The sequence below is a fragment of the Rhinatrema bivittatum genome, chromosome 2 (assembly GCF_901001135.1).
Source record: "Rhinatrema bivittatum chromosome 2, aRhiBiv1.1, whole genome shotgun sequence".
In the NCBI taxonomy this organism is placed as follows: Eukaryota; Metazoa; Chordata; class Amphibia; order Gymnophiona; family Rhinatrematidae; genus Rhinatrema; species Rhinatrema bivittatum.
The window spans coordinates 401,623,174-401,636,585 of NC_042616.1; the positions used below are offsets into that span (position 1 = coordinate 401,623,174).

A 13,412-nucleotide genomic window follows, 5' to 3' on the forward strand; every position below is an offset into this window, starting at 1 on the left:
CAGAGAGGCTCAATCTTGTTTGGTGGACCTTGCATTAAAATTTATTAAAAGGTATTGATCTGGAACATCCCTCATAGATATTTCTCATCATAGACATGAGCCTCTCATGTTGGAGAACACACTGTCTAGATCAGGTAGCTTGAGGGCTCTGGTCTCAGGAGGAAGCATCCTGGTCCATCAGCAGGCTGGAAACCAGGACAATAAGACTAGCTTTGTTGTAATTTCTTCCCTTAGTAAAGGGAAAGGCGGTAAGATTGTCGTGTTCATGAACAAACAAGGGGGCATTTGGAGCCTGGGCGTGTCAGAAGAAAGAACTCCCTTCCTTCCTTTTCTGGAAGAGAGCCTCACTTAACTTTCAGTGGCATACATTGTGGTAGAGGAGAATGTTCAGGCAGATTTCCTCAGCAGGAACCTTTTGGATCCAAGAGAATGGGAACAGTTATGCTGCATTTTAGATGATTGTAGGCCTTTAAGGTCTTCTTCAAGTGGATTCCATGGCAATCCACAGGAATGCCAAGGTCCACTGATTCTTCAGTTGATGCAAGGAAGTCTGATTCGAAGGCACAAATACTCTAGTTCGACCTTGGCCAAGAGAGATTTTGCTCTGTGTTCCTTCCATAGCCCTTAATAGGAAGAATGCTTGTGGAGGAATCAGTCTGGATGGTCTTGGTGTCTCTGCACTGGCGAAGGTATGCAGATCTAGTAAGACACACTGCTAAAGTTTTCAGAAAGAGGCCTTTTGTCTCAGGGTCCAATTGTCATGGACGCCCCTTCTCCCTTTTCGCTTATGGTTTGGCTCTGCAATGGAAAGGGTATTCCTCCTCCATAATTTCCACTCTGTTGATAATCTGGAGGATTTTTCCACTCTGTTGATAATCTGGAGGATTTTTGAGGCATTTTAGAAGGAATGTTCAGTTTTGCCATGGCATGCCAATGTACCTGTAATGTTAGCCTTTCTCCAGTAGGGTCTTGATAAAGGTTTGGAATTGAATGTAATGAAGATCCAGATTGCAGCTATTTCCTGTTATAGAGGTAAGATGTGAGGTCTCTCGGTGGCTTCTTATTCTTTCAACCTCCATTAAGACCAGTGGTTCCTCAGCAGGATCTTGATTTGGTTCTCAGGGCTTTATCTCCCTGAAGCAAATGTCTGTCAAGAATTTGTCAGCTTGGAGTATTTCAGTGCTATAAAGAATTTCCTATAGGGATACTTTCCTGGTATTTTCTGCCTATTCAATGATTCTTCAACTGGTGCCTTCTTTTGGTATTTCATCTGGATCAGTGCATTTGCTTCCCAGCTTTTTCCAAAGATGAGCATCAGGGCGCTAGGAGATCTTTTGAGATTTTTTGATGTATGTTGGGGACTCCTAAGATATTTGGAAGTTACTAATTTCTTTTTGTTGTCGGATACCCTATTTGTATTGTTTGGAGGTCTTTCAAAGCTACCTTAGATGGATTAAGGACACAATTTCCTTAGCATATAAACTTAAAGGTTGTTGGTTCTGTCTGTTCTCTGAGCTCATTCTACCAGGGTTCAGCCCTTTTCCTGGGCTGAAGCTGTGGCGTTTGCACCAGAGAACATGTCTAAAGTGGCTACCTGATCTTCTTTGAATTCTTTTGTCAAGCATTACTGTTTGGATGTGAAGGCTAAGGAGGATGCAGCTTTTGGAGCAGATGCCCTTAAGGCAGCCGTTACATCCTCCCTCCCAGAATAGTTGGGCTTTAGTACTTACCACTTGTCTGGATTGATGTAATAGGATGAGGAGGAAGGAGAAATTTCTTACCTGTTAATTTCCTTTCCTTTAGTCCTACACCAGTCCAGTACCCTTCTGGGAAGTTGGGCTGTGATATGGCGGAGGACATTCTTCTTTCAAATCATATGAATGATAGGAAATGCCTGTTCACAGGAATTTTACAAGGTATGTGTAAGATTTTGTTTATATTTATCTCATTATGGAGAAGTAGTTCTGTCAGAGAATTGGGTTCTGAAATTTGATACAAGTTTATTATTTATTAATAATTGGGATATGTTTAGTGTTTCATTATTAGAATACTGAGGAATTTTCTAGACTATCACATATAAGTAGCTGTGGTAATATCAGAGAAAACTTTGCTTTCTATTTCCATCTGCTGGTAGGGAGGAACAATCCACTTCTCTAGACTGGTGTAGCAGGACTAAAGGAAAGGAAATTAACATGTAAGACATTTCTCCTTTATTTTTATTTTTTTTTAAAGGAAAACAGAGCCTTAACCATAATTTCCAAAATCACAACCTCCTATGATCATTGGTTATAGAAGTCATTTACAGTAAGATTCTTAACAACAAAATATAAAGCATTGTGGTTGCCCTTTGAGCTGTGCGCTAATGTGATTTGCAGGCACAAAAGACAGAGTCAGAAAATGCAACCAGAATGACTGTGGAAACAAAGCGGCAGTCTCGTATTCTCTGCACAGTGCGCAATTGTTGGGAAGGGCTGTGCCAATGGGAAAAGCAGTGGGCACACCAAGCGGATGCATGAACTGTTTGTGGCTGCCTCCTGATAATGGAATGCTAACTCTGCCTAGTAAATGTTTCACAGCTTTCCATTTTTAATTGCCACCCTACTTTAAAGGGCCTATTTACCAAAACTCATTAACGTGCATTATTTAAGCTCTGTTGATATTAATGAAGTCAAATTAAAATCAGCCTATTGCAAGCCCATTAATTGCACATGTTAATGGGCAGATTCTACCATGGCTTAGTAAATCAGCCCCTTAGTGCCTTTGAGGATACTATAGTGTGGTTGTAGTATTAGTCCACTTGAATGCATGGAAATAAAAGGTTAACAAAGAGAAACAAAAAAGTAAGGATAATACTGAATCTTTTGAATGGACTAATTTGATAAACGTTTGGAATCTAATTCTGCCTCCCTTGGATGGAACAGAAAAGCTCTTTTTTGTTCTGACCTGAGGAAGGGAGCTCTATCTTCCCAAAGCTCATTAAGAAATGAATTAAGTTAGACCAATAGAAAGGTATCACCTTATTATTTTTGGGCTAACCTTTATTTCCATGCTTTCAGGATTCTAGCAATGGATTTGGTAAGTGTATATTCTTAATGGGAAAAGTACAGACTTCATAGCGAGCTCTGAATTCAAATTGGTGGCCTTGTACGAGTGTGGACTTCAGAGATGAGCAGCTTAGAATAGTCTGAAATGTGGGCACCATCAGGATCCTAGTGAGAAAAGTAACATCTTTGAAATAATATAGAGTCCATGTGCAAATATGTTGGCCTTCACTGAAGGGAGGCTTGGAGAGGATACACCCGGCAAGAAATGAAAAACAGATGCTGAGACAATAAACCATGCTAACTTGGGGGCCTGGGAAGAATAGTCAGCGATGGACACAGTCTGCTGCTCTTCCTCAATTACAGTCAAAACCAGAAATATAGATAGACCTTATTTAGATGATGAAAGCAGTTTTCTGAATAAACTGTGCTTTTTTTACTCATTTTCCCAATAACACAATTGTTGTGCTGCATTGGCTTGCTGGTATTACTGTATTTTTTTTCACGTAGTTTGTACTTATGGCATATAGCCTACATGCCTACATTGAATTCTTGAGCCGGTGTATTAGTGGTGATGAACAGCGGACTTTAGCATGATTCTGCTGTACCACACTGCCACAGTCTAAGCCGCAGGGTCAGTCCCTAACAGAAATATATATATATATATTTTTTTTCAGTGCATACTGTATCAAGTAGGTTTCTGAACTGACTGAAGAACTATGGGGACCAGTGTTTTCTGTTTTTGTTCACGTGGTCTTCCAAGTTCAAGTATGTTCTTTTACCAGCAATACATTGTTGGATCATTGGTATAACCTTTAAGGATCTTACAGATTCTGAGCTCCCTCAGTTAACTGTAAAGTACCAGTGCTATCTTTTTTTTTTTTTTTTTTAATTCAGTTGGCGATTAAAGTTCCCAGCAGAACCCTGTTTGTGATCAGATTTCTATGTAATATCTGAGGAGAGATATAGGTTTATAGCTTTTAATCGAGCCCTCTAAGCAGCTCCGAGACACACCATAAACTGGGTGCTGCTGAGTTGATCCTTATTAGAGCTCTGGGCAGGTTTGAGAACATAAGAAGTGCCATGCTGAGTCAGAGGTCCATTGAGTGCAATATCCTGTCTGACAGTGTCACAGATACCCATCAGATCCCAAAAAGTAGATCAATTTCTTTTACTTACTCCAGGGATAGCAGTGGCTTTCCCATGTCTACCTGGCTAATAGTGTTTTATGGACTTTTCCTCTAAGACCTTGTCTAAACCTCTTTTAAACCTCGCTATGCTAGGCACCTTAACCACATCCTTTTGCAACAGATTCTACAACTTGATTGTGCATTGAGTAAAAAAAAATAACTTTCTCCGATTTGTTTTAAATCTGCTACTTTCATGAAGTGTCCACTAATCTTAGTATTATTTGAAAGGGTAAATAACCATCCCCTGTTCCACCCCACTAATGATTTTATAAACCTTCATTGTATCCTCTCGCATTCATCTCTTCTCCAAGCCAAAGAGCCCTAAACTTCCCCTGACCCTGCCAGACCACTGAATCTTTGCAAGTTTCACAAAGGTAAAAGCATTTCTATCCTTCAGAGCTTTTCCAAAACTGTTAGATAGTGCTAGATCCTTCTGAGATACTAAATAAATTAGAATCTTATCAGTTTCTTTACCATGCAGATACAAGGAGGAGGAGAAGCATTTTATGTCAAAAACAATATCAATGCAATAGAAATGCAAGGGATGTGGGGTAGGGAAGAAGCATTTTGGGCTATCCTAAAAAAAAAGATGGTTCTTCCATTTACACTGGTATGGCCTACAGGCCTCCAACCCAAGCTGAAGACCTGGACTGAGATCTGGTTGAAGACATCCAAAAAGTGGGAAGAGTGAAATGTTGCTTGATGAATATTTTAATCTGCCGGATGTGGATTGGAGTTTACTTTCTGCAGAATCAACAAGAAGTGAGAGAATAATGGATGCTCTTCAGGAGTCTCTGCTCAAACAAATGAAATGGAAACCACAAGGAAGGGTGTATTACTCAATTTTCTGTTCAATGATGCTCTAATGTGCGAGTAGGTGCCCGCCTGAGCACCAGTGATCATCAGACAGTATGATTTGATATTGCAAATAAAATACAGAGAAGTCGCACAATGATTCAAGTTTTGAATTTCAAAAATACAAACCTCTTCAAAATGGGGACATACCTGAAGGAAAAACTGGAAGACTGGAAGAAAATGGGTGAGGTGGAACAACAGTGAGCCAAATTAAAGGAAGCTATTACAAAGGCAACAAATCTATATGTTAGAAAAGTAAACAAAAATAAGAGGAAAAAGAAACCTATCTGGTTCTCTAAGAAGGTGGCTGAAAAAATAAAGACAAAAAGAAGAGCATTCAGGAAGAAAAAGGATCCCAAAAAGAGGAACACAGAAGAATAAGCTGGTGAAACTGAGGGAGTTTAAGAAGGAAATCAGGAAAGTACAAGGTCAAATAGAAGAAAAGATTACCAAAGAAATAAAGTAAAGTGACAAAGCATTTTTCAGATACATCAGAGAAAGAAGGAAAGCCCAAAGTGGTATATTGAAATTGAAAGGTGATAGGGAGCAATATGTAGATAGAGGTAAAGAAATGGCAGAAATATTAAACAAGTACTTCTGTTTGGTGTTCCCTAAAGGAAGTCCTTGGAGAAGGCCTGTTGCTAGTTGAAGAGACCATAGTTGGGAATGGAGTAGATTCAACTTCATTTACAGAAAAGAATGTATGGGAAGAGCTAAGAAAACAAAGTGAACAAGGCAATGGGGCCAAATGAGGTACATCCCAGGAGATTAAGGAAGCTCAGAGATGTTCTGGTGGGCCTGCTAAAAGGACCTGTTCAATAGATCCTTGGAAACGGGAGTGGTGCTGCCAGATTGGAAAAGAGTGATTGTGGTTCCGCGTCACAAGAGTGATAGAGAGAAGGCTGGAAATTACAGGCTGGTTAGCCTTGTCTCGATAGTTGGAAAATTAATGGAGATTCTGCTGAAGTAAAGGTTAGTGAAATGTCTACAGTTTAGTGGCTTGCTGGACTCAAGGCAGCATGGACTCACCAGGGGAAAGGTCCTGTCAGACAAATCTGATTGATTTTTTTTTTGATTGGGTGACTAGAGAACTGGATTATGGAAGAGTGCTCGATGTGTTTTATTTGAATTTCAGCAAAGCTTTTCTTACAGGAGGCTCATGAATAAAATAGCTTGGGAGTGGGCATCAAGGTGGTAGAATGGGCCTGGTTGACTGACAGAAAAACAGCGTGTAATGGTAAATGGAACCTCTTCTGAAAAAAGAACTGTGTTAAGTGGAATGCCATATGGATTGGTTTTTGGGACCAGTTCACTATCTTTGTGAGCAACATTGCGGAATGGATAGAAGGTAGGTTGTCTGTTTGTGGATGATACTAAGATCTGCAACAGAGCGGACATGCCTGAAGAAGTAGAGAGAATGAAAAGTGATTTAAGAAAGTTTGAAGAGTGGTCAAAGATTTGGCAGCCCAGAAGTGCAGAGTCATGCATCTGGGGAGCAGTAATCCAAAAGAGCTGTATGTGATGGGGGATGAAAGAGTGATGTGCACGGAGTAGAAGAGGGACCTTGGGGTAATAGTGTCTGGTGATCTGAAAGCAGCAAACAATATGACAAAGCGATAGCTAAAGCCAAATGAAAGCTAAACTGCATATAGAAAGGAATAACCAGTAAGAAAAAGGAGGTGATAATCCCCTTGTACGGGTCCTTGGTGTGAGGCCTCACCTGGAATATTGTGTTCCGTTCTGGAGCCTGTATCTCAAAAAGGATCGAAACAGGATGTAGGTGGTCCAGAGAAGGACGACCAAAATGGTGTGGGGTCTTGGAAGACTTATGAGGAGAGGCTGAAGGACTTAAATATGTATACCCTGGAAGAGAGGAGAAACAGGGAAGATACTATACAGATCTTTCAGTACCTGAAAGGTTTTAATAATGCATGAACTTCAAACCTTTTCCATTGGAAAGAAAACTGCAGAACTAGAGGTCATGAAATGAAACTCTTTCTTCACGGAGAGGGTGGTGGATGTCTGGAATGCCCTTTTAGAAGAAGTGGTGAGGAATTCAAATGATCATGGGATAAACAATGTGGATCCCTAGAGACTAGCAGTTGGAAATGAAGAAAAGGATACATAGGGTTAACCTGCATGGAGCCAAAGTTACTAACCTTAACAGAAAGCATGGGGAATACTACCTTTAACCAACTAGCCTTGATACTTTTGACACAACTGCAACATTGATTTCTGTTTTGACACTGAGGGCAAAAAAGGGAGAATTTGATTCAGATGACAACTTTTATAGGCTGGGGTACTGATACGCAGGCATTAGTGAAAAAGCATAGGACCGCTTCTATGGCCAAGTCCAAAAGCAAAGCATGTTCAAGCGGCATTGTCTGAATTATCAAGAAGGCTGTTCACCCTGTAAAAATGTTGCTAGCAGTAATTTTGATATGGGTTTGACAGTACTTGGCTTTGATTGTAAATATTACTACCCTTAACATAAAACTTGGGGAAACCTGCACAGAGCAGCAGTTACTACCATAAGAAACTTGCTGGGCAGACTGGATAGACTATTTGATCTCTTTCTGCCATCATTACTATGTTACTGTGCTCTCAGAAGGTGGGCCCTAAACCAGTACAGATGGAAATTTTAATTATCTAGCAGCTGAATACAGTACATTTGAAGGCTGTAGTTTATATTATCGGGATTTTTTTTAAAATCAGTAGAAATAAAAAAATCAAGAAATAAAATCTAGTTTTGAGAGTTAATATGCCTTCAGCTTCAAGGCTACCTGAAGTCTTGTGGGTCTCCATTTTCCTTCCTAATGAACTCGCCCGCTTTCTTCCAGGCTTTTTGTTCTCCACTTTCAGGGAGTTTGTGGTTTTACTCTGAGGTCAGAAAGGCGGCCATTGTGAATAAATAGCTATTCAGGAAGTCTAAACAAATGTTAAGAAAAGGTTTCAAAGTGTGATCAGAGAATGTACACAAGGCCAAATAGTGATGATTTAGGCGATAAAGAACATATGGTGAGGGATTGGAGTTGGAGCTGAATTTGAGCTATGACATGCATTTGTCTCAGCACATTTATCTCAGCACATGCTCACTGCATGCATGTGCTGAGATCACAGCCCATGCATGCAGGGAGCATGCATGGGCTGTGATCTCAGCACAGACTAAGGGCAAAAATCTCAAAACAGCTGCCTATGTTTCAACTGCAAGCTTCCTTATTTGCCATTGCTCCATCGGATTCAATGGAGAAAAATCCAAACACTCACGCACAAAACCAAGTAATACAAAGTAACCATTAGCAGCTGTGGAAAGTACAAAGCATGATGTGCTACAGTCTGCAAGCAAATATGTATCCAAGCTCCATATATATCCTCACTATATTTTTTTGAAGAGTTGTCGTGGTCATAAAGGAGTAAAATTACCTTCCTTTTCCGTTTTATGTGAGGAATCACCTGCACCACTTTAACAATGCTGCTTTGACTTATCAGGTCATCTTGGCATTGGAAAAGTAAGGATAAAGTTAAAAGGAGTAAGACCTACTATATACCATGTGACACTGACAACAGAGAAGCTCCTGAAAAAGAGGACAGCAAAGCAGGCCAACAACACAAACACACTTAACATCTAAAATCATTATCACAAAGCATGTGGATGAACGATCACTCACTCCTGGGACTAGTGCTGTTCAACTTATTCGCTAATGATCTAGAAAGGGGAGCGACGAGTGAAGTGATCAACCTTGCAGATTGCACAAAAATGTCAAGGAAATTAAAACACAGGCAGATTCTGAGGAACTACAGAAGGACCTTGCAAAACTGGAGAACTGGGCATCTAAATGGCAGATGAAATTTAATATGGACAAGTGTACCATGATGGGTTTTGCATTAGGAGTAACCACTTAGGAAAAGGTAGTAGGAGTCATTGTCGACTATACATTGAAATCCTTAACTTAATGTGCAGCGGCAGCCAAAAAAGTAAACAGAATGCTAGGAATTGTTTGGAAAGGAATGGAAAATAAAACAGGGAACATCATAATGGCTCTGTATAGATCAATGGTGCAGCCACACCTTCAGTACTGTGTGAAATTCTGTACACCCGATCTCAAAAAGAATATAGCAGAGTATATAGCAGGGTATATTCAAATAACACTAGGACCAGCAGACACTCCTTTTAAGTTCATAGGTTGCAGATTTAAAACCAATTGGAGAAAATATTTTTTTCAACCATCACACAATCCAGCAGTGTAATTTGTTGCTGGAGGATCTTGTCAAGGCACCTAGCATAGTGGGTTTAAAAGGGTGTGGACGAGTTCATGGAAGAAAAATCCATAAATAGTCATTGACCAGTTGACTCGGAGAGACCCACCTCTTGTCATAGGGAGTGAGTAACAAGAAAATGAATCTACTTTTAGGGATTGACCACAATTTAATCAGGATACTGGGCTCGATGGACCTTTGGCCTGACCCAGTATGGTGCTTCTTATGTTCTTATGAAGCATTGATAGGCTACATGAGCTCTCTGCGAAGCTGCACCTATAGTGAAATTTTCCACATCTTTTCTCCCCATAATCTGTCTTTTCTGCCTCCACAGCTACCTCCTCCAGCCAGAGAAGTAGATGACACACCAATCTTATATAATATGCTGCACATCGCAAACAACTTGCTTTCTTTAATGGGGTGCTAGGGCAAGGAAGCCTTTGGTGTGACCCTAATACTGGAGTTCTCAACCCAGTCTTTGGGACACCCCTAGCCAGTCAGGTCTTCAGAGTATCCACAATGAATATGCATGAAATGGATTTGCATGCAATTAAGGCAATGCATGCAAATTTCTCTTATGCATATTCATTGTTGATATTCTGAAAACCTGACTGGTCCCAAGGACTGAGTTGAGAACAATTGGCCTCATAAGCAAAACTGGCTCTAAAGCAACTTAAATATGTGTTCTTATTGAGATTTAGTGGAGTAATGGATACCATTGTAGTGCTTTTCAGAGGCAGAGAACCAAGGGAAGAAAGGAGTTAGCAGTCAGGTCAACAGGGGTTATTCATTATCCAACTACAAGTACAGAAAGAAAGTGGCACACCAAGAAATGCTAGAAGCTATGAAGACCTAGCATTTACCCAGTAAAAGTCCACGTCCTGGATCTTGAGCACGCACATATTCATAGAGGGGGCACTGCCATACCATATGGGCATCCTGGCAAGAACCAAGAAATGTGGCCACCACATTCGTCTCCAGTAAGTGATAGTCACAGCAGATTGAATTGTTTCAACTGTGATAATACGGTTCTGCTAGATAGCTTCCTGGCTGCTTGGAGGAACCAAGCAGCCACTTGTCAACCAGAAGGAGTTGATAGCCTTGAATACATTAGGGAACAGAGAGAGAGAGAATATGAATCCTGTCATTCTCTGGAAGGAGTCAGTTGCCAGATTATACTGAACAGTCATCATTTTCCACTCAACAGACAAGTTGTGAGGTTGGCCTGTATGGAAGACTCTGTTCTTGCCATTGCCCGCTATCTGTTGCTTGCTTAAATCCTGTGACAGTTTGGGCCTTCACCATCTCTTCTGGTAGGCTATTCCACACATCCCCATTTCTCTAAGTAAAGGATTTTTTCCTGGGTCTCCTTCCCTCCAGCTTTATATCATGGTCCCTTGTCCTTGAAATTTCGTTTTCTTTGGAAAATTATGTACACCTCTCCTTTATTGAAGCTTGCTAAATATTGAATATTTATCATATCCCCTTTTCTGTTGAATCCATATGGAATATTTTAAGCCTTTTTTTTTTTGTTAGGTTTATCTTGCAGATCCTCTACCATTTTAATATTCTTCTCTGAGCTGCTTCCATCCTCTCAGTATCCCCTTAAAAGTACAGCCTGCAGAGCTGAATGCAGTACTCACGGCGGGCTCTAGTGACCTATACAAAGGCCAGTGTTACATCCTTTTTTTTTTTTCTGCTGAAGGCAGCGCTGCTTATACACCAATCATCCTGTCAGCATTCCGGTTGCTGTTTTACATTGATTGGCCTCCTTCAGGTCTTATGAAATGATTACTGCTAGAGCCTCTTTCTGTTTAACAGCTGCCAGTTCTTCTCCTTCTGGTTGACAAGTGGCTGAAGGCACTTCAGATGCATGATTCGTACACTTTTTGTACCCCGAACCAGAGCTTCCAAACCTGTGACTGTTCTTCCAGTTTTGTCAAGTTGCCTTTCATTTTTTTCACCCCTCCTGGTGTATCTACCCTATTATAGAATTTTTTTTTTGTATCATCTGCTGAAAAGCATATTTCTCCCTCAAGTCACTCTGCAATGTCGGTGGCAAAGATGTTGCTCTAGCTCTCTCTTAAGGTACAAATGTCCCATTAGACACTTTGTTTATCCGAATAAACTCGGTTGATTACCATGCTCTGAATTCTACTCAAACATTGTCATGTCTTCCTCCCCTAATGGATAGCTTGCTTACTAGTCTTCCGTGCAGAACTGTGCTGAAGACTTTGCTAAAGTCCAGATAGGCAACATCCTGTGCACCTGCCTTATCTTCCACTTTTGTCGTCATCTGAGCCATCCAAATATTTGTTTTCAGGCCCACCCTTATAACTTTTTGCCTTTTCCAAAACACCATGGCTGGTGGCCAAGTATCCCCTTCTTCAACAATAGATATTTGGGGAAAAAATAATATTCCGCCACTGTTCGTCTATTGGGGCCCCAATCCTCTGTGGAGGAGAATTGAATGTCCTTTCACTACCAGCAATGTTCCCCTTATTAACTCTTAGAATGTGGTTATGAGTGATCAGACTGATCAGCAGCACTAATACTGTCAAACAAAAACCTTTTTAAAAGGTCGTTTGCTTCCTTCCTTTAAATTTCAGTAGGTTAGACCCATTGGCACAGTTACCACACTGTTTTTTTGTTTGTTTTAATTGCTTTTCACAACTGGACCTTCAGTGGAAATCCCATTTATGAGCTCAGGAGAGAAGCTTAATTTCTCCCTTACTTTCCTCTTACGTATTTCTTGTGTACAGCTGTTTCTTTCAGTTCCTTTGTTTGATTCATGTCTTTGTGCCAGTGCATGAGTTTACCAGTCCATCTGCCCCTTCCATGACCTCCCATGCACCCTCTCCTGTAGTGGAAAAAAAAAATCCATAGTGGTGCTGGTGGCCCCTCTACCTTGACTGCCAATCACCTAGTGGGACAAAATCTTACAGAACTGCAGGGCTTTTTAACCTTGGACCTCAAGCCCTTCCTCCTTGTCCCACCAAAAATAGCATAATAATTGCACTGTACCCACTCTCCCTTGCCTCTGCCAAGCTTCCTCTATAGTTTTGTGTATATGGGGGGTCTTCTGGGGCAGTGATGCTTACTTGTTTCTGTCCCATTGGCACCATTTTTCAAAATGGCACTGGCTGTGCACTGGGCACTCTGCATTAGGTTAGCCAGCGCCATTTTAAAAAATGGCACGGATGCGGCAAGATCGAATGGTTATCGCTTCTGATCCAGAATGACCACCCCCCACAACTATAGTGTAAGCTTGCGGGGAGTTTCAGAGGAGGGTAGGAGGAATCACAGTCATGTTAACTACTTAAGGGGAGGTCAACAGGGCAGGGCACTCTAGTCCTGTGATTTTATAATTTTCTGCCCACATTAGGGGGTTGGTGTTGGGGCGCCACTAGCACCACCACTGATTTATTACTGGCGGAGAGGAGGGGGGGCACAGAGGGGGTAGATGGGCCATGTAGCCGCTTTATAGCATAGCTGCCCCATCCGGGGCCGCCAGTTAGCAAAATGTTCCGCACATTGCCTCATCTGAGAAATACATTAAATTTCACGTGAAAGTTTGCTACAAATCCAGATGAGTTCATTTGCATCCATAGCAAAATTTAGCAAAACAGCCGCTAACCTGCTGTAAAAACCATGGGTTAGTACACTGGCTTCTAATTCAGACTTCCTGGGGTTTGCTCATTGTTCAGACAAGTACTTTCACATAACTGAATGATAAACAGTTCCCCATGGATAATAGATCAGGAAAGTGAAATAGATGTGGCCTGTGTAGCCAGTGTGGTAGTTGGAACAAAAATGATAAACTGGGTGAGAGGTTGGTTAAGCACTAGGGCTCAGAAAGTGAAGGTCAGTGAGATCCACTCTAATGATAGTATCAGTGCCAGATCCAGCCCTCCACTGTATATAGGATGTTGGGAAAGGGTTTTGTTTTGATGTATTTTTTATTGAGGTTTTCATAACATACAAATGAAATAAAAAAAAAATAACAATGAATAAATTATAGTTTAAAAATTACAATTAAAATATTATGATTTAAAATATAATATAAATA

The 13,412-nt window shown here is 40.8% G+C and overlaps 1 protein-coding gene across 1 annotated transcript in view; it reads left to right on the forward strand.

Annotated features, from left to right (window-relative positions):
• The window catches only part of TRIO (trio Rho guanine nucleotide exchange factor), a 964,000-nt gene that overhangs the window by 420,087 nt on the left and 530,501 nt on the right, over positions 1 to 13,412 (forward strand). The window lies entirely within an intron of this gene.